We start from the raw sequence: 18,033 nt of genomic DNA, 5'->3' as shown, positions 1-18,033 counted from the left end.
CAATGTGTTGGCAGAGGGGGGATTTTCACTGAATTAGCATATTTTTCACAAGGTTCTGTCTTTGTTCATGTAGAATTAACACATTAGGGCACCCTGCTGCAGTTTGGGCCCCCTCTCTCCACCCTGTGCCCTCTAAGCCATTGTTTCCACTTGAGGAAGGAGTGTCCAAACCACAGAAAAGAGGCATGTGCATGGCGTGAGGTAGGGGTCTATGGTCATTGTTTTGCATGGGAATCTCCGGTTGTCTCAGCACCATTTGCTGAAAAGACAATCCTTCCATCCTTCCTTCCACTGCTCAGCCTCGAGACCTTTGTCAGAAATCAGTCAACCATAGCATAAAGGTTTATTTCTGAACTCCCAATTCCATTCCATTGATCTCAGTGTCTGTGCTCATGCTAGTACACTGCAGTCTTGATTATGCACAGTGGGGTTCTTTCTTTTTCTTTCTTTTCTGTTTTAAAAATTATGGAACGTGTCACAAATTTGCGTGATATCCTTGTACAGGGGCCAGGCTAATCTGTGTATCTTTCTAATTTTAGTATATGTGCTGCTGAAGTGACCGTGCGTGGTGGGTTTAATAAATGTTAAACTATTGCCTATTGAGTAAGTAGAATAACGGGAACTATAGTGAGAATAAAGTCAAAGTATATTGTTTGGCATTCATAAAATCTGTACATACCTAGGAAATTCTACATAATTAGATTTCTTTAAAAAGTAGAATTATTGCCTTGGCGCCTGTGGCTCAACCGGCTAAGGCGCCAGCCACGTACACCTAAGGTAGCGGGTTCAAATCCAGCCCGGACCCACCAAACAACAATGACGGCTGCAACCAAAAAATAGCCAGGCGTTGTGGTGGGCGCCTGTGGTCCCAGCTACTTGGGAGGCGGAGGCAGGAGACTCGCTTGAGCCCAGGAGTTGGAGGTTGCTGTGAGCTGTAATGCCACGACACTCTACCCAGGGGGACAGCTTGAGGCTCTGTCTCAAAAAAAAAAAAAAAAAAGAAAAGAAAAAAGTAGAGTCATTTAGGGTGCCTTAGAGGGCATTCCTGGGCAAAAACTCAAGGACAGAGTTGCTTGGTACAGTGAATTGCTGCTCTAGCAATTCTTTTGAATAGTGTTTTCTTTTTTTAATCCGTTTCTTGTTTAGATGTTTCTATATGGATTTTCCCGAAAGCATCGGATACTCCCTCCAGTTATTTTCCCACCAAACCTACAGCTTGTTCAAAGACAGCAGCACTTGCTCATGGGTGAAAGCCTCATCTCTTGGGTGTTGCAAGGGCCTTGGTCACAAATCCCAGCTCATCTGTGATTTGTTGTCCCTGTGCCCAGCAGCGGCACCACTCACTGGGCAGCTTTTGTGGTAGGGTCCTGTGCAGCCCTGGGAGCCCTGTATCGCCCCAACCTCTCGGCCCTCAGGAACTCGTCATCAAAGGCACAATTTCGGGGAGTTAGGATGGCCAGCAGACTGCTCTGCTCGTTCCATAGCATAACGTCACAGACAGAGCCTGGCAAGTGGCCAGACATCTATGTCACTGAACAAGCCCTCAGACCCAGTTGATATAAAGGGAGGTCAGAGGAGCAGGGTCTCTTTGGGGTGAGTAAAGGGCAATTTGTGAGAATTGCCTAGTGTGTTTTTAAAACTTCCAGTCAGCATCCGAGAGACAGGCCTCTCCTGCCCTGTGTTTGAACATGGGCTCTGTGGCCAAGGGAGCACTTTCATTTCCTTTCTCAGCAAATCACGAGTGAGTCAGGTCTTGGGAAGACTGAGTGGCCTGGCTAAGGTCACACAGCTGGGGAGGGCAGGGCCAGAACTGGGAAAGAGCTAGTGACGTCAGGGCCCAGCCCAACCCTCTTCTCAGTTCCCCCGCGTGCCTTCTGTGACCAGCAGCACACGTCAGAGGCTGTGGCTCGCTCCCTTTCTCAGACTGTGTCATAGCTCTGTCCTGGCTGCAGTGACGTGGAGGGAAGAGATGCCCAGTGGGGCCCCAGAAGGTGGTGGCAGGCAGAGGCCGGCGACCTAGAACCAGAGGATGAGCCTCTTGGACGGTTGGATGGGAAGTTTCCAGAAAAGGCTCCCAAATCTGTGTGGTGTGTGATTCGGGCCCAACATCACCCCCATCGCTGCCTCTTCCTGCCTCCCAATAAGAATATTGATTCAGAACAACAGTGTCAAGGCAGGAGCTTAGGAGTCAGGCAGACCAGCCGCAGCACTTATTAGCTATGTGACCCCCAGCAGGCCATTCAGGGTACCTCTTGCCTACTCCAGAGAGCAACTGCAGGAACCAAACAAGATAAGACTTAAAACACAGTCAGCACTCAGAGGATTTTTTAAAACGCAGATGCAGCTTCTTGATAAATTCTCTAGACTCACCTCCCCCCACCCCTGCTCCCACCCCAATCAGATTGAGAAGATGGAGAACCCAGTGAGACGGGGGAGACAGGGAAGTGGGGGGCCCTCATCCCATACCCGCCCTTGCCCCCCCAGCCCCCGTTGCCATGGAGATCGTGTACGTGTACCTCAAGAAGCGCAGTGAGTTCGGGAAGCAGTGCAACTTCTCCGACCGCCAGGCCGAGTTGAACATCGACATCCCACCCAATCCAGAGCTGGCCGAGCAGTTCGTGGAGCGGAGCCCAGTGGACACGGGCATCCAGTGTTCAGCCACCATGTCAGAACATGAGGTGGGTCCCCAACAGAGGGCCTGGGCCACTGAGGGTGTGGATGGGCAGGGGGCCTGGCCTGGGGCAGCCAAGTGGGACCAGGTGGCCCAGTGCACCTGAAAACTAGTTAGAGGAGATCCCTGCAGATGCTGGAAGGGTGAGCACAGAGGCCCCCCCAGGACCCACCGCAGTGCACAGGGTCAGGAGAAGGCCCAGCGCCAGTTGTTGCCTGGGCCAAGTGAGTGTGACCCGAGATGGTCTCTGTCCCGGGCCCTTGCTTTACCTCTAATTGCTCAGCAGCGTCATTTGGAGCATTTGGCACAGCTGGGAGAGGTGGGGGTGGGGGGCGGGGTTTCTTTTCTACAGATGGCTTCCCTTCTTGAGAGAAGGGTGGTGATTTACAGAAAGTTCCTGCCCTTTGGACCTAGAGAGCTTCCTGTGTATGGACTAGGTGATCTGCTCTTGACCAGGTCAAACACTGCTGAGGAAATTAGGTGGAGTAAGATAGCCAACCTGATTTATCCTGTCCAGATTGATTGAGTGAAAAATCACTTGATTTGGTCAAAGCACATTCAACAGCTAGGTAGGTATGGGTGTGGGTGGTTCCAGTGACTCACAGCTCAGCAGGCCTAACTGCTGCCTTGGGGACGAGGACTACTGTGCCTGGGGTGCAGCCAACAGACAGAATGGCCACCACAGGGGCCACATCAACCCTGTGAGACCCTCCTGTCATAGCTCCACCCTGTCTAGACTTTTAACTTTCAAGAGCACCATCTTAAAAATGAAAGGGAGGTGGGGACCGCTGCTCAGTAGGTACCAGGCTCCCAGTGACATGATATAAAAGTTTGGAACTAGACAGCAGTGATGGTCGCACAACATTGTGTGGGATCATCCCAGTGAATCCTACACTTACAAGTGGTTAAACAGTAAGCCAGGCATGGTGCTCTGCTCCTGTAGTCCCAGCTGCTCAGAGGTTGAGGCAGGAGAATCACTTGAACCCAGGAGTTCAAGGCCAATCTAGGCAACACAGTGAGATTTTTCACTTAAAAAAAAAAAGTTAAGTAGTAAATTTTATATGACATGCATTTTGCCACAGTAAAAAAAAAATGAGAAAAAATGGAAAGAAGGCAAAGTGGCAAGACCAACAGATAAAACTGTCTTCCGGGCTACAGAGGACCAGCAAAACCGAGCCACACTCTGAGTTGCCTGTAATGTGTTGGTCTCTGGATGCTGTTAGTGGCAGAGTGAGGGGGATTATTCACTCCTTTTTCCCTCTGGACTCTCACAGAACAGGTGGGCGGGCTCCTCTGGCCCATTAGGGTTCAGAGCAAGTTAGATTAGAACTGGACTTTCTGGTATCAGTCGCAAAAGTGCTGGCCCCACAGGGTGGCACTGTTGCGTCTACCTGTGACCACCTGAGGACCGGGAAGTTTCTTGCTGGTACCTGAGAATCCTGTGCCCTGGGGCCTCGCCATCCCAGCCCTGGGAGCCACTCTGCCTGTGAGTGTACCAGACACAGACACCGTCTCACCTGCGGCTCTCTGTTCAGGCCAACACAGAGCGGTTTGAGATGGAGACCCGGGGAGTTAACCACGTGGAGGGCGGCTGGCCCAAGGATGTGAACCCAATGGAGCTTGAACAGACGATCCGCTTCCGGAAGAAAGTGGAGAAGGATGAGAACTACATCAATGCCATCATGCAGCTGGGCTCGGTGAGGCTCCCTCCTCCACCCAGCTGCAGAAACCTCAAGCAGCACTCCAGGGCCCCCCGGGGTGCCATGCCCAGCCAGTCCTGTGTGGGCACCTGTGGCTACTGGGGGAAGGAGACCAGCTGGCCCCTTTTATGCAGCCGTCTGTCTGGGCAGATGGAGGTCCCCCAATAGTAGGCCAAAGGGTAAGGCAGGGAGGTGCAGGGCTGAACAGGCTTTAGGAGGAGCCTGAAAAGCAGGAAGCCCCTTGCCCATAGAGGACCCCAAGAGAGCCTCACCCGGCAGCCAGAGGGATCATTCCTTCCTTCAGCAAATTCAGACTGAGCTCAAGTCTCTTACAGGCACAGTGGAGGTTGCAAAATGAATCTCACATTCTGTGCCAAAGAGTTTGCAGTCTGCTGGAGGTCAAGGCCAAATGCAGAGACATCACCACATAACCTAGAAAGAAAGAAATGCTAGGCTGGGGACAGTGGCTCACACCTGTAATGCGCCCAGCACTTTGGGGGGCGGAGGCAGGAGAATCACTTAAGCCCATGAGTTTGAGGCTGTAGTGAGCTGTGATTGTGCTGCTGTGGTACAGCCTGGATGACACTGTCTCAAAAAACAAATAAAAAGAGAGAGAGAAGAAAGAAAGAAAGAGCTTTAAGAGAAGGGTGACTTGCCATTTTGCAAGTCTCCTGCTGAGGTGATTGGAAGGCTTCCTGGGAGAGGCAGCAGGATTTCCCATGCGGAACATTTGGAATAATGAGTAGGGCACTCTGGGTGGAGGCATTGGGAGATGGGGGCCTATATATGGAGGGATTAATAATTCCGTTTGGCTAGAGCAGTGGTCTTCAACCTTTTCTGCTCTGCCGTCTCTTCCTAATCACCTCCTCGTCCCCCTATGAAATTTTAACCACTGCAGGTATACCAGATGTCTGTTTAAGTGCTGCATGTGTATTAATGCTTTGTATATAGGAAGTAATATTATTACTAAGTACTAATTGAAAATGACAGCATTGAAAATGCATGGGCTGGAATGAGGGGCAGTTATGTCTTGCCCCTGCCCTCCCTACCTCAGCCCCAGGCAGTCTGGAAGGACCTCCCCTTTACCGCTAAGGCCTTCTGGCATGTTCCCCCAGATCATGGAGCACTGCATCAAGCAGAACAACGCCATCGACATCTACCAGAAGTACTTCACTGAAGAGGAGGAGGTGGAGGTGACAGATGAGGCCCCTTCTGCTAAAACCATCAATGTTTTCAGGTAGCTCTGTAGCTGGGCGTGCATCTGGCCTACCTCTCTACCCTTGTGGGTTCTCCCAAAGGCAAATTTTTTCCAGCCACCGTGTGCCATGGGTGCAGTGCTCTCTGTGCTCAGAGCTTCATAAGAGGCAAAGAGATAAGGCGCCCAGCCGAAAAATGGTCTCCACCCACCCGGGGGGCAGGTGTGGTGCTGGAAAGGGGGTACAGACCCTGGGGAGAGACTCACAGAGAATTTGCCAAGCTGCCTACTGGGGGCATAAGTATGGAGCGCCACACGTAAATGACCCCCACCTCATCCTGCACTCATGGGCGTGTATCTGGGAATAACCTTGAGGGATGGCAGGTGGACAGCAGGGATTCATCCCACTGGCATGTGTGTGGACAGTCACTGTGGCAGGTGTGTGCCGGCCAAAGGCTGGAACAATTTGGCTCCATCTCAGGGGCTGGTCCTCATGATGCTATTGTGCCCACACCGTGGAGTGCCAGGCAGCTGATAAAATGAACAGGGTAACTCATTTGGGCCAATATAGAGTGACTTCCAAGATTTATTACGTGAAAACCAAATTGAAGTATAGGACAGTTCTTGAAGAGTGCTAGTTTTTGTTTAAAACATACATACAGTTCCAGACTTTTGGGGTGAACGATTTTTCAGCTTTACAATCGTGTGAAAGCAACCTGACTTGGTAGAACCCGTATTTTGAGGACCTCTACAGCCATTCTGGTTGTCATTGTCAGTTCAATGTTCCGTCAATGACGTGAAATACTCAACACTTTGCTGTAAAATAGGCTTTGTGTTAGATGATTTTGCCCAACTGTGAGCTAATGTAAGTGTTTAGAGCACATTTAAGGTAGAATTTCAGATAGGCTAGGCTATGAGGTTTGGCAGGTGTATTAAATGCATTTTTGACTTCTGATGTTTTCAACTTACTATGGGTTTATCAGGACCTAACCCTGCCGTGACCCAGAGCAACTGTACAGTGCATATTGATATATGTGTGTGCATATGTATGTGTATATGTTGGCATGGGGAGAATGCCCATGAGTTTGGACTCCTGGCCTCCAGAACTGTGAAAGAATAAACTTCTGATATGTGAAGACACCCAGTCTGTGGTGCCACATTGCAGCAGCCTCAGGAAATGAATGCACTGACCTAAAACAGCCTTTGAGCACATTTATTGGGTTTTGGAAAGACGCCCATGGGAAGGAAAGCTTGGGGACAGGGAAGGGGTAAGGACACGGACAGAAGGACATCTCATCTGTGGAGATTTGGTGGACGGGGCTGCCTTCGTGGATGTGACGGGGGCAGAAGTGAGGGAGATGGTGCCTGGTGGCCTCGGTGTTAAAGGTGATGCGGATGAGTGGAGAAGAGCAGAAGGCTGGAGGGTCACCCAGGGGGAGGGGAAGGCTGAGCACCTCTGGGATCAGGAATAGGGGGCAGATCAGGAACAGACCTCTTGGGTCTGGGTGATGCAAGGTTTCAGAGATAAAAGAGGCATTTTGGAAGTGACTAATCCAGGCGTCCTCAAACTACGGCCCCTGGGCCACATTCGGCCTGCCAAGGACATTTATCCAGCCTCCTGGGTGTTTTTTGTTTGTTTGTTTTGCAGTTTTTGGCTGGGGCTGGGTTTGAACCCGCCACCTCAGGCATATGGGACCAGTGCTCTACCCTTTTGAGCCACAGGCACCACCACCCCCACCAGGTGTTTTTGCTGCCACTGCCTGTCCTGCTTAGCAGCTGACTCGTCCTGGGGCCCACAGTCTGTCCCTCCAATGGTCTGAGGGACAGTGAACTGGCCCCCTGTTTAAAAAGTTTGAGGACCCCTGCACTAATCTTAATTGCCAACCCTGGGGGATTTATTTTGTACCACAATCCACTGGGGGTTCTGGAAGTATCTGACCCCCATCCCAGCACAGCCAGGGCCTTTTTCTGATCCAGGGCTGAACTGTGGTGTACAGGGAAGGGCACAGGTGGACAGGAGCTGCCTCTGCTGACCTCACTAGTGGAGCTCCCCAGAAGGATGGCGCAGCTGAGATCGTGCTGGCCAACCTCTGTGGTTTGCTGAGAAGAAAACTGACCCCCAGGAGACGATATGCCCTAGGGCAGTCAGTGGGTGGGTGACCCAACCTTGGTCCTCCGGTCCTCTGCCTCCCAGCCAGCTCTTTCCTCTGTGATGGTGCCGGGTGTGGAAGCGGGGCGTCAGATCCCACCGAGAGGAAGTTATTTCCTTGCCCACTGTCCTTCCTCTGTCTGAGTGCTTTAGGGAGAAGGTCTCAGTCTGGGGCCAGTAAGTCTTTTGTCCTTTTCTCTGGACTGTGAAAGATAGCATTTTTTTTAAAAGGAAGAATCGCCCATCTCTCACCTATTTTTTTCTTCAATTTAATGTAATTAATTTTTAGAGACAGGATCTCACTATGTCACCCAGGCTAGACTTGAACCCCTGAGCTCAAGCCATCCTCTCAAGTAGTTTGGATCACATGTGCCCACTGCCATGCCCAGCTGATTTTTTAATTTTTAGTAGAGATGGAGTCTCACTCTTGCTCAGGCTGGTCTCAAACTCCTGAGCTCAGGCAATCCACCTGCATTGGCTCCCAGAGTGCTGGGGTTACAGGCGTGAGCCACTGGGCCACTGGGCCAGACCCTCATTTCTTTTTAGTACTGAATAATATTAGCACCGTTTATTATTCATTCACCTACCAAAAGACAGGTTGGTTGCTTCCAAGTTTTGGCAGTTATGTGGGTCACTACAAAAGTTTTGAAACAAACTTTGTGATGATCCATTATTTCACTTCCAAGAAACACAGTCGACAGTGTCTTTTTTTTTTTGCACTTTTTGGCCAGGGCCGAGTTTGAACCCGCCACCTCCAGTATATGGGGCCGGAACCCTACTCCTTTCAGCCACAGGCGCCGCCCTCCCCTTGTTTTTTTAAGACAGAGTCTCACTTTGTCATGCCCCCCTGTAGAGTGCTGTGGCATTACAGCTCACAGCAACCTCTAACTCTTGGGCTCAAACAATTCTCTTGCCTCAGCTTCCCAAATAGCTGGGATTACAGGGGCCTGCCAAATGCCCAGCTGTTTTTAGAGACGGGGGTCTCACTCTAGCTCAGGCTGGTCCCGAACTGATGAGCTCAGGCGATCTGTCCACCTCAGCCTCCCAAAGTGCTGGGATTACAGGCGTGAGCCACCGCGCCCAGCCTGACAGCATCCTTTCTGTGGGTGGATCAGATTCATCTTGATTTTTCATTCAGATTCATCTTGCTTGACTTATCAGTGTTGCTGCAAGGGCTTCATTTGTTTCTGTCTGAGTGAATTTTACATTTCTGGACTTTTGTGTATCTCAAAACTGTCATAATAAAGCTACTATTAATGCTCACATGCATGCAGGCTTTTGTGTGGTCAGAGATTTTCAACTCATTTGGGCAAATACCAAGGAGCAGACTTCTGGATTCGCTGCCAGGGCCCTCTGTATTTTTATGGTAATGGAGGATCAGGTCTCAGGCCCAAACCCTTCAGCAGGAACGTAATGTTTTGTTTCCATCATTTTAATTTTCATTATTGTCTTCTACTTATGACAGGTGAGCTTGGAGCTTGGTTTTTCCATTGATGGGAGCCTTATAAACTTTGTTTCTAAAATAGATTGCCCTAAGGGAATGTGGTTGCTTAAATATAATTGAATTTTTTAGAAGAAAAACTTGAGCTACTAAGAAAGTGGGGAGCCTCACTCTTCTGTCCTCTTTCCTCTCTCCTGAAGGGACCCCCAGGATATCAAGCGGTCAGCCACACACCTTTCCTGGCACCCTGATGGCAACAGAAAGTTGGCCATAGCGTATTCCTGCTTGAATTTTCAGCGGGCACCCATGGGCATGAGCAGTGATTCGTACATCTGGGACCTGGGTGAGAGGCAGCAGGGTCCTGGTGACCAAGGTGGCCAGAGAGGCAGGGCTAGGGCCAGAAGAAGCCAAGGGGTGGAAAGCAAGAGCCGAAGGTTAGGTAGGATACTCCCACGGCTGCTTCCCACAGGGAGGGGCCGGGAAGCCACTGTTTGATCCCTTCCCTGTCGGGGCTCAGGCACAGCCAGAGCAGAAGCAGGAAATTCCCTCTAACTCCAGATCCTTAATCTGGGGCATTGAGACCAGACCCCATGGGATCCCAATTCTCAGCCCTTAAGAGCATGTAAGAAAGAGCACCCAGCGGATTGAGAAGGAACCCAAGGGGGAGGAGGAGAGGGAGGGGACTGGTGCCTCCTTCTCACCTTTTCTGACATAATCCATGGTCATCCATTTGGGAGCACAGACCATTGTCTACAGAAAAGCTCTCTCTGAAGGTCAAGGGGCTGGTGGGAACCAGGTGGTGGTGGGAGTCAGGTTTTCAGGCTTCCCATCGTTACTCTTAACATGAATGTGTAGATGCCAAGCACGGAGCCAACGCCTGACACACTTGAGCACCTCAGTGAGTTCTCACAGCAACCTTGGGGTAGACCCCATAACCATCTCCAGGCCCCAGACTAGGTTCAGAAAAGTTGGAGGAGGCTGGACTTGGTGGCTCACACCTACAATACTAGCACTCTGGGAGGCAGAGATGGGAGGATTGCCTGAGCTCACAAGTTCGAGACTACCCTCCACTAAAAACAGAAAAACTAGCCAGGCATTGTGGTGGGCGCCTGTAGTCCCTGGAGGCTGAGGCAAGTGGATCGCTTGAGCCCAAGAGTTTTAGGTAGCTGTGAGCTATGACATTAGGGCACTCTACCAAGGGTGACAGAGTGAGACTCTGTTTCAAAAAAAAGAAAAAATGGGGGGGGGGACTGACTTTGTATAAAAACCTTAGGGCCAAAATCCTGGTTCACACTAAACCCAGAGAATGGACTAGAAATATAATTAAACATACACATACTGTATCCCAAGCACCAAAAAATGAAACCATCAGCAGAACCTCTGGGGCCAGATTCTGGTCAAAGAGGACCAGAGGGTATTGCCTGGAAGAGAGATCAGAGAAGCTTCCAGACTCCCTCCCTGCCACTCCCTATCCCACAACCTGCAGAAGGGGTTAGTGGATGCTGTTCTTTTCCGTCCAGTCCTGGTGAGATAATTTTTTTTTTTTCTTTATAGAAAACCCCAACAAGCCTGAACTTACTCTGAAGCCACCTTCTCCGCTTATCACCTTGGAGTACAACCCCAAAGATTCCCATGTGCTCCTGGGGGGCTGCTACAATGGGCAGATAGGTAAGGAGGAACCCAGGCACTCACCGGAGTCCATCCTGCTGCTGCCTGGCCAGAGCCTGCAGCCAGCCAGGGCTTGGGCCTCCTCTAGGGGATCATTCTTGACACCTGATAAAGGAGGTTTCCTGGCACCTCAGCAGTGTCTCCTGTTGTCAGTCTAAAATTAGTTCAAAACAAACTAAACAACTATAATTTTAATAAAGTCAAAGACTAGGGCCCTGCCACTGGGGAACTCATCTTGGGAGAGGCAGTCAGGGAAACCCACATGGTAATGGGTGTCGGCAGCCCTGGCCTTAGACAACCAACTGGGAAGTGTGCCCTCCATTTCTATTTTATGGAAGAGTTTGTGAAGAATTGGTATTAGTTCTTCCCAGGCTTTTTTGTTGTTGTCGTTGGAAGTTTGAAAATCACTAATCCAATCCCTTAAGTTGCTGTAGGTCTCTCCGCATTTTGTATTTCTTCTTGAATTAGTTTTGGTAGTTTCTGTTTCTCTGGGAACTTTTCCGTTTGGTCTAGAAAGATCATCGAATTTGTTGGCATGTAATTGTTCGTTGTATTCCCTTATAATCATTTTCACTTTTGCAGAGTTGGCAGTGACATCCCTGTTTCACCTCTGTTTCCCATGTGCTTGATTTTAGTAATTTAAATCTTCCCCCTTTTTAACTTGGTAAATGTACCTAGAGGTTTGTTGTTTTTTTTTTTTTCTAAAGAAACAACTTTTGGTTTTATTGATTTTCCCAGATTTTTAAAAATTCTCTATTTCATTTATTTCTACTCTAATCTTTATAATTTCCTTCTGTTTGAGTTTAATTTGCTCTTCTATTTCTAATTTCTTTTTCATTTTTTTTTCTCTTTTTGGAGGGAGTGGGACAGGGTCTTGCTCTGTCAGCCAGGCTGGAGTCCAGTGGCCCAGTCATAGCTCACTGTGTAACCTCAAACTCCTGGATTCAAGCAATCCTTCTACCTCAACATCCTGAGTAGCTGAGACCACACGGGTGTGCCACCACATCTAGCTAATTTTTAAAATTTTTTAACAGAAGCAAGGTCTCACTACATTGCCTAGGCCAGTCTCAAATTCTTGGCTTCTAACAATCTTCTGGTGTGGCCTCCCAAAGTCCCAGAATTACAGGCATGAACCATTATGCCCAGCCCTTTTAGTTCTTTAGATGTGATCTCCTTTAGTTCTTTGAATGTATTAAAAGTACCTGATTTAGCTCCGTGCCTGTGGCTCAAGTGGCTAAGGCGCCAGCCACATACACCTAAGATAGTGGGTTCAAATCCAGCCCGGCCCGCCAAATAACAATGATGGCTGCAACCAAAAAATGGCCGGGCGTTGTGGTGGGTGCCTGTGGTCCCAGTTACTTAGGAGGCTGAGGCAGGAGACTTGCTTGAGCCCAGGAGTTGGAGGTTGCTGTGAGCTGTGATACCACAGCACTCTATCCAGGGGGACAGCTTGAGGCTCTGTCTCAAAAAAAAAAAAGAAAGTAACTGATTTAAGGTCTTTGTCTAGTAAGTTCAATATCTGGGCTTCCTTGTAGACAGTCTCTATGTATTGCTCCCCTCCCCTGTATATGGGCTGGACTTCCTTGTTTCTTTGCATGCCTTATAGTTTTTTGGTTGATAACTGGACTTTTTGCATTATATAACGTGACAACCGTGGAAATCAGAATCTTGCACCTCCCAGGGCTTGTTTTTGTTACTGTTTCTCGTAGTCATTGTTTATATCATTAGTGAATTTCCTTAACTAATTCTAGAAAGTACGTATTCTTTGTCAAGTGTGACCACTACAGTCTCTACTTGGTCAGCAGAGCCATCAGTTAACGATTGGACAAATATTTCCTCAAACTCCTGGAGCCAGTAAGTCTCCATGACTTTACCAGGCAGGCAGCTGTCAGCTCCACCTTCACATCTGCGTGGACCCTCAGGGTTGGTCAGAGATGAGCGTTTAGGGCAGCACTTCTCAACCTGTGTGTTGCGACCCCTTTTTAACAATGAAAATACATCGCGGCATTAGGAAGGTTGAGAACCACTGGTTTCAGGCCTTCTCACACTCTTCCTGAGTACGTAACTCTGGTCATGCACACACCCCTACCCATGCACGTGGCCCTCTAGATTCTCGGGAATATCTCAGAGGTTCTCAAAGCCCCTGCCGACATCTCATGCTGCAGCTTTTCCTTTGAAACTTTTCGGTCAGCCTGCCGTTTGCCTCATCTGCTAGCCACTACCTGCAGGAAAGCTGCAGAGTTAATCAAATGCCTGCAGTGATGCCCTAATGAAACCACTCTTTGCACAGAGCAAACCCTGAACCGAGTCAAATATAGCCGACCTTGCAACAGGGGTCTTCCAGGGAACCATGGCCTGGGTCAGATGACAGCGGAGAGAGCTGCCCCCTCCTGTGGCTACCAGGCTGCTGGCTTTCAAGAGAAAAGCTGGGAGTTATTTTCCAAAACTACCTCAGAGCTGGGGAGTGTGACATCTTAACTAGGGCATGTTAAAATGTCACAAAACACACTGTTCTTACCAAGATGCAGCTGTTTCATTTTGTTTTCAGGGTGGGGGAAGGGGCTGATCACTGGAATCATTTGGCTAATTTTCAAAGTCAATGAAAATGAAAAAGTCGATGCTGATGATTTTTGCTAGTTTTCTTATTGCTTTTCTGGAGGAGAGAATTTTCAGAAGTCCTTACTCTGCCACTTTGCTGATGGCAGATCTAGAAAACTGATTTTTTAAATTTTAAGTGAGATCAGAAGTAACCTGCCCACATCAGCTCTGAACGTCCGCATGTGCCCGCCACCTTTGGCCGAGCCCACACCAAAACCCCAGGCTAGCCTTGATCCTAGGTATTGAGAGAACTCCCCACCCTCCACCTCCACTCAATCTTATACTTCCCTCTTCCTTCCCAAACGGGAGCCAGGATGGCAGAGAAACTTCTCCTTGGAACCTCTCTGTCGCCAGCTCCCTCCTGGCCTTCGGAGTCCCCCAGTCCCACACCCAGGCTTGCTGCCTCCTCCCCAAGGAGCTTTTGGATTATGGAATAGACACGGACTCCCGTAGTTCTCCCTGCCAGATTATCTGGGTTCCAGAGATCTAAACGACTAAGGCAGAGCCACTCTGCCATGATTTATTCAGGAGTCTCACTCAATTATTCATAACGTTTTTCAATGGTTTTTCATGCCGGCTTGGCCCAGCCCAGCCTCTGGGGCTCTGCTGCTGTGAGAAGGGCTCCCATGGGGGCCCCCGGGACCCACCCTCTAGCACTTCTCTGCCCAAGAGGAAAAAGCTTAGCTAAGAAAACTCATTTCTGGACCTGGTCAGTTCAGGGGCAAATGCCTTGGACTTGGGGAAATACTAAGTCAAAATTAGGGACTTGGGTGGCACCCGTAGTTCGGTGGGTATGGCGCCGGCCACATACACCCAGGCTGGTGGGTTCGAACCCAGACTGGGCTAACTAAACAACAACAAAAATAGCCGGGTGTTGTAGCAGGCACCTGTAGTAAAGAGAATCACTTAAGCCCAAGAGTTTGAGGTTCCTGTGAGCTGTGATGCCAGGGCACTCTGCAGAGAGTGACAAAGTGAGACCCTGACTCAAAAAAAAAAAAATCTTATGGACTTGAAGACCTTTGTTGTTATACAAAACCAGCTATCCTAGAGATAGCTGGACCCAGGCTGGGGACTCCCAAATGTATGCGCATAGGAAAGTGGAACCAAAATTCATCAGGACAAAAGCGTGATCATACATGTAGATGAGTGTCCTGTCTTTCTTGGCAAAGCACTAATAACAGAACAGGCAAAGCTCTGCTGAGAGTTTCTTTCCAGCAGAGGCAGGAAATGTGCAGAAGATGGGAGGGAAGGAGTTTATGTAGCGGGAGAGATTTGCCTAAATGTTCTCACCTTCCCACCCTTTCTGTATGCTCTTCCCTGGGATAAGGCTCCCCCATGCCTGACTCACTCCATCCTGAGGCTCAGCCTCTCTCAGATGCCTGTCACCTCCTCCAGGAGGTCCTCTCTGACCACCCTCATGTGTTTGCCTGCCACCATAGCAACCACAGCAAGGGCCATGCTTGTTGGGCCCTCTTCCTGCCCCAACTCCAGGGACCATACCTATCCTATGCCCAGGGCCTTCCCCAGGGCCTTCCCCAGGGCCTAGTGAGGCACTCAGCACAAGGTAAGGGCTTGTACTCTGGGCGTCCCTCTGGAGATTTTGTAGGGGCTGGTAGAGACTCAGGCTGACTTGAACCTGGCCCTGATTCTGAAAACCCATATACCTGCCAAACCCAGAGAAGCAGCCTCTCTGTCCCTGCCCCATGCCCCGAGGAAGGAAGGCTGTGTTCCTTTTCATCCCTTTCCTGGTCTCCCTCTGCACCAGCCTGGTGGGACATTCGGAAGGGCAGCCTGGTGGCGGAGCTGTCCACTATTGAGTTCAGCCACCGAGATCCCGTGTATGGCACCATCTGGCTACAGTCGAAGACGGGCACTGAGTGCTTCTCGGCGTCCACAGATGGGCAGGTACCAGGTGGCTGGACCTGGGTGGGGGAGGAGGAGAATAAAAGTCCCGGTTCCCCATCAGAATCACCCTGGAATATTTCCTTTCATGTTTTGTTCTGAAATTTAATAGTAGGTAATACATGCACATAGAACAGCATCCAGAAAGCACAAACGGGCAGAGAGTGACATACCCTCGTCCCACCTGTGTCTGCAGCCTTCTACCCCCGCCCCACACACACCAGCTTCCTGTGTCTGCCTTCAGAAATAGTCTCTAACACTCAAGCAAACACTTATCTCGCTTTTTGCTCTTTTTATTGACAGAGAATCCCTCTGTCACCTGGAGAAAATGTGGTATCATCATAGCTCACAGCAACCTCCAACTCCTGGGCTCAAGCTATCCTCCTTGCCTCAGCCTCCCGAGTAGCTGGGACTCCAGGCACCCACCACAACACCTGGCTAACTTTTCTATTTTTCGTAGAGACAGGGTTTCACTCTTCCTCAGGCTGGTCTCAAACTCCTGAGCTCAAGTGGTCCTCCTGCCTCAGCCTCCCAGAAGGCTGGGATTACAGGCATGAGCCACCAAGCTCTTCTTTGCTTTTTTTTTTTAATTCTGTACATCTCACATGCTAGTCTGCATTTGATATTTTTCATTTTGCATATTTTACAGACAGTTTCTGATGTCATAAAGCTCTGCCCCAGGCCTGTTAAGGACTGCAGCACGTGGGTGCTCCATAATCTAAGTGGAGCTTCGTATTTTGTTGTTACTCTAAAATTTGTACCAAAGAGTGTCTTTGTACCTAGATCTCTGCACACACATGCAGATATATCTGCAGGATATGTTCTGAGCAGTGGGATTTCTGGGTTGAGGCATATGTGTATTTTTAATGTTGTTAGATATCGCCCTAGTGTGGAAGGCCTTAAAGAATACAGATTCTTGTGCCTGCCCCTGCAATGTAATCCAGCAGGTCTTGGGTGAAGCTCCAGCATCTGGATGTTATACAGATTTTATGACCAGCCAGGTTTGGGGACTGGGCATTGAGCAGTGACTCTCAAAGTGGGGCTGCTCCCGTGGTTGTCAGGAGAGAAGCCAAAACGAAGGGATGTCATGGGACCTCAGGGTCTCAGCATCGTCCCTTCCTCACACCAGGTCATGTGGTGGGACATCCGAAAGATCAGTGAGCCCACTGAGATAGTGGTCTTGGACATCACCAGAAAGGAGCATCTGGAGAGCGCCTTGGGGGCTATCTCCCTGGAGTTCGAGTCCACCTTGGTGAGTGACCCTTGCTGTCCCTTCCCCAACTTTCATTGTGAGGGCTCAGGACAGGCTGTGGCTTGTGTGTTAGAGACCCCCAGAGCACTGGCCCCAGCGAGGCCAACTGCCTGCGGCCACCACATACCTGTGTGGTCTTTACAGCAGAGTTCCAGCAGGGGGCAGCAGAGCTTCTCATTGCCACACCAATAACCTGTCCGGCTGGTGGCTGGACTGAACAGAGGGCAATTATTCCCAACAGGACAGCATTCCAGAAAACCTTCATGGGGAGAGCCCTCTCGAAGGCCAGCATGAGGAGGTCTGGTGTCCAGCCCAGGCTCTGTCCCTGCCCTGAATGGGGCCCCGGACAGGTCACTTCCCTTTCTTTCGGGAAAGAGGTATTGGGGAGAGAATGAGACCCAGAGCACAGGCACAGAGTCAGTGTTTGGTAACTGGGAAGGAACAGTAAAGAAATATCAAAGTTGGGCAGTCATGCAAACTTGTGAGAGGAGGAAGGCTCTAGTAGCAGTAAATGAAGATTCACTCTCTAAAGCAAGACAATAGCATTCCCAGATGCTCCTGACCTGGCTCCTGGTTTATATCTTACCAGAGCTCAGGTCTGGTTTCCCCTTGTGGGTGTCACTTGCTTGCTCCAGGGTCCTGTGACATCATTCCTAGGACCCTGGGATGCTCTGGCCTCACACCTACCCTGGGAGCTCTCTCCAAGGCCAGGGATGAATGTGGGTCGGATAAGGTGGGGGAGGAGACTATTTGACTGACCTCCCTCACCTGGCTTACGAGGAAAAGGCACTGGGCATGGACCTTGGGCTGGGAAGGACTCAAGACAGCATTGTTGTTCCCAGATACCAGGACTTCCAGGCCATGCTCTGGATGTAGTGACCATGCCACATGAGTCCCACCAACCTCCCCCATGACTGTCCCTTACTGAGTGCATGCTGTGTGCTGGGCACTTTCAGTGGCTTTATGTGATAGGCTTGTGTAATCCACCGTAACTATCCTGTGAGCTAATGTTATGTCCTTGCATGCCAGAAAAACATGAAGAATCTTAGTGAGGTTAAGTCATGCCCGAGTATGTGATGGCACTGAGACTTAAACCCAAGGTTCTGACTCTGAAGGCCCAGGCTATCCCCACCCCACCCCTCCAGGAAGCCCAGAGCCACAGCCTGGACGGCCCTGGGTCTGGATGGCCTCTCTTCCCCCGCTAGCTCAGGGGAGCCCTTCTGCTCCATTATGAGTACTTACTCCCTGGGCCTCCCAAGCTTTGCCTTTTTTTCCCCTGAGGCTACAGTGCCATGGACTCAGCCTAGCCCAGAGCATCCTCCAACTCCTGGGGTCAAGCAATCCTCCTGCCTCAGCCTCCCTTGTAACTGGGACTACAGGTACCTGCCACCATACCCCACTAATTTTTGTAGAGATGGGGTCTTGCCCTTGCTCAGGCTGGTCTTTTTTTTTTTTTT

The 18,033-nt window shown here is 50.0% G+C and overlaps 1 pseudogene; it reads right to left on the bottom strand.

The window, feature by feature from the left end:
- Positions 1 to 459: 459 nt before the first annotated feature.
- On the bottom strand, positions 460 to 560 carry LOC111724094 (annotated as a pseudogene).
- Positions 561 to 18,033: the final 17,473 nt, after the last annotated feature.

Source organism: Otolemur garnettii, unplaced genomic scaffold (genome assembly GCF_000181295.1).
Source record: "Otolemur garnettii isolate 467f Iridium unplaced genomic scaffold, OtoGar3 scaffold00018, whole genome shotgun sequence".
In the NCBI taxonomy this organism is placed as follows: domain Eukaryota; kingdom Metazoa; phylum Chordata; class Mammalia; order Primates; family Galagidae; genus Otolemur; species Otolemur garnettii.
Note: the sequence above shows the minus strand (reverse complement) of the source record. Positions and strands in the feature narration are given on the sequence as shown.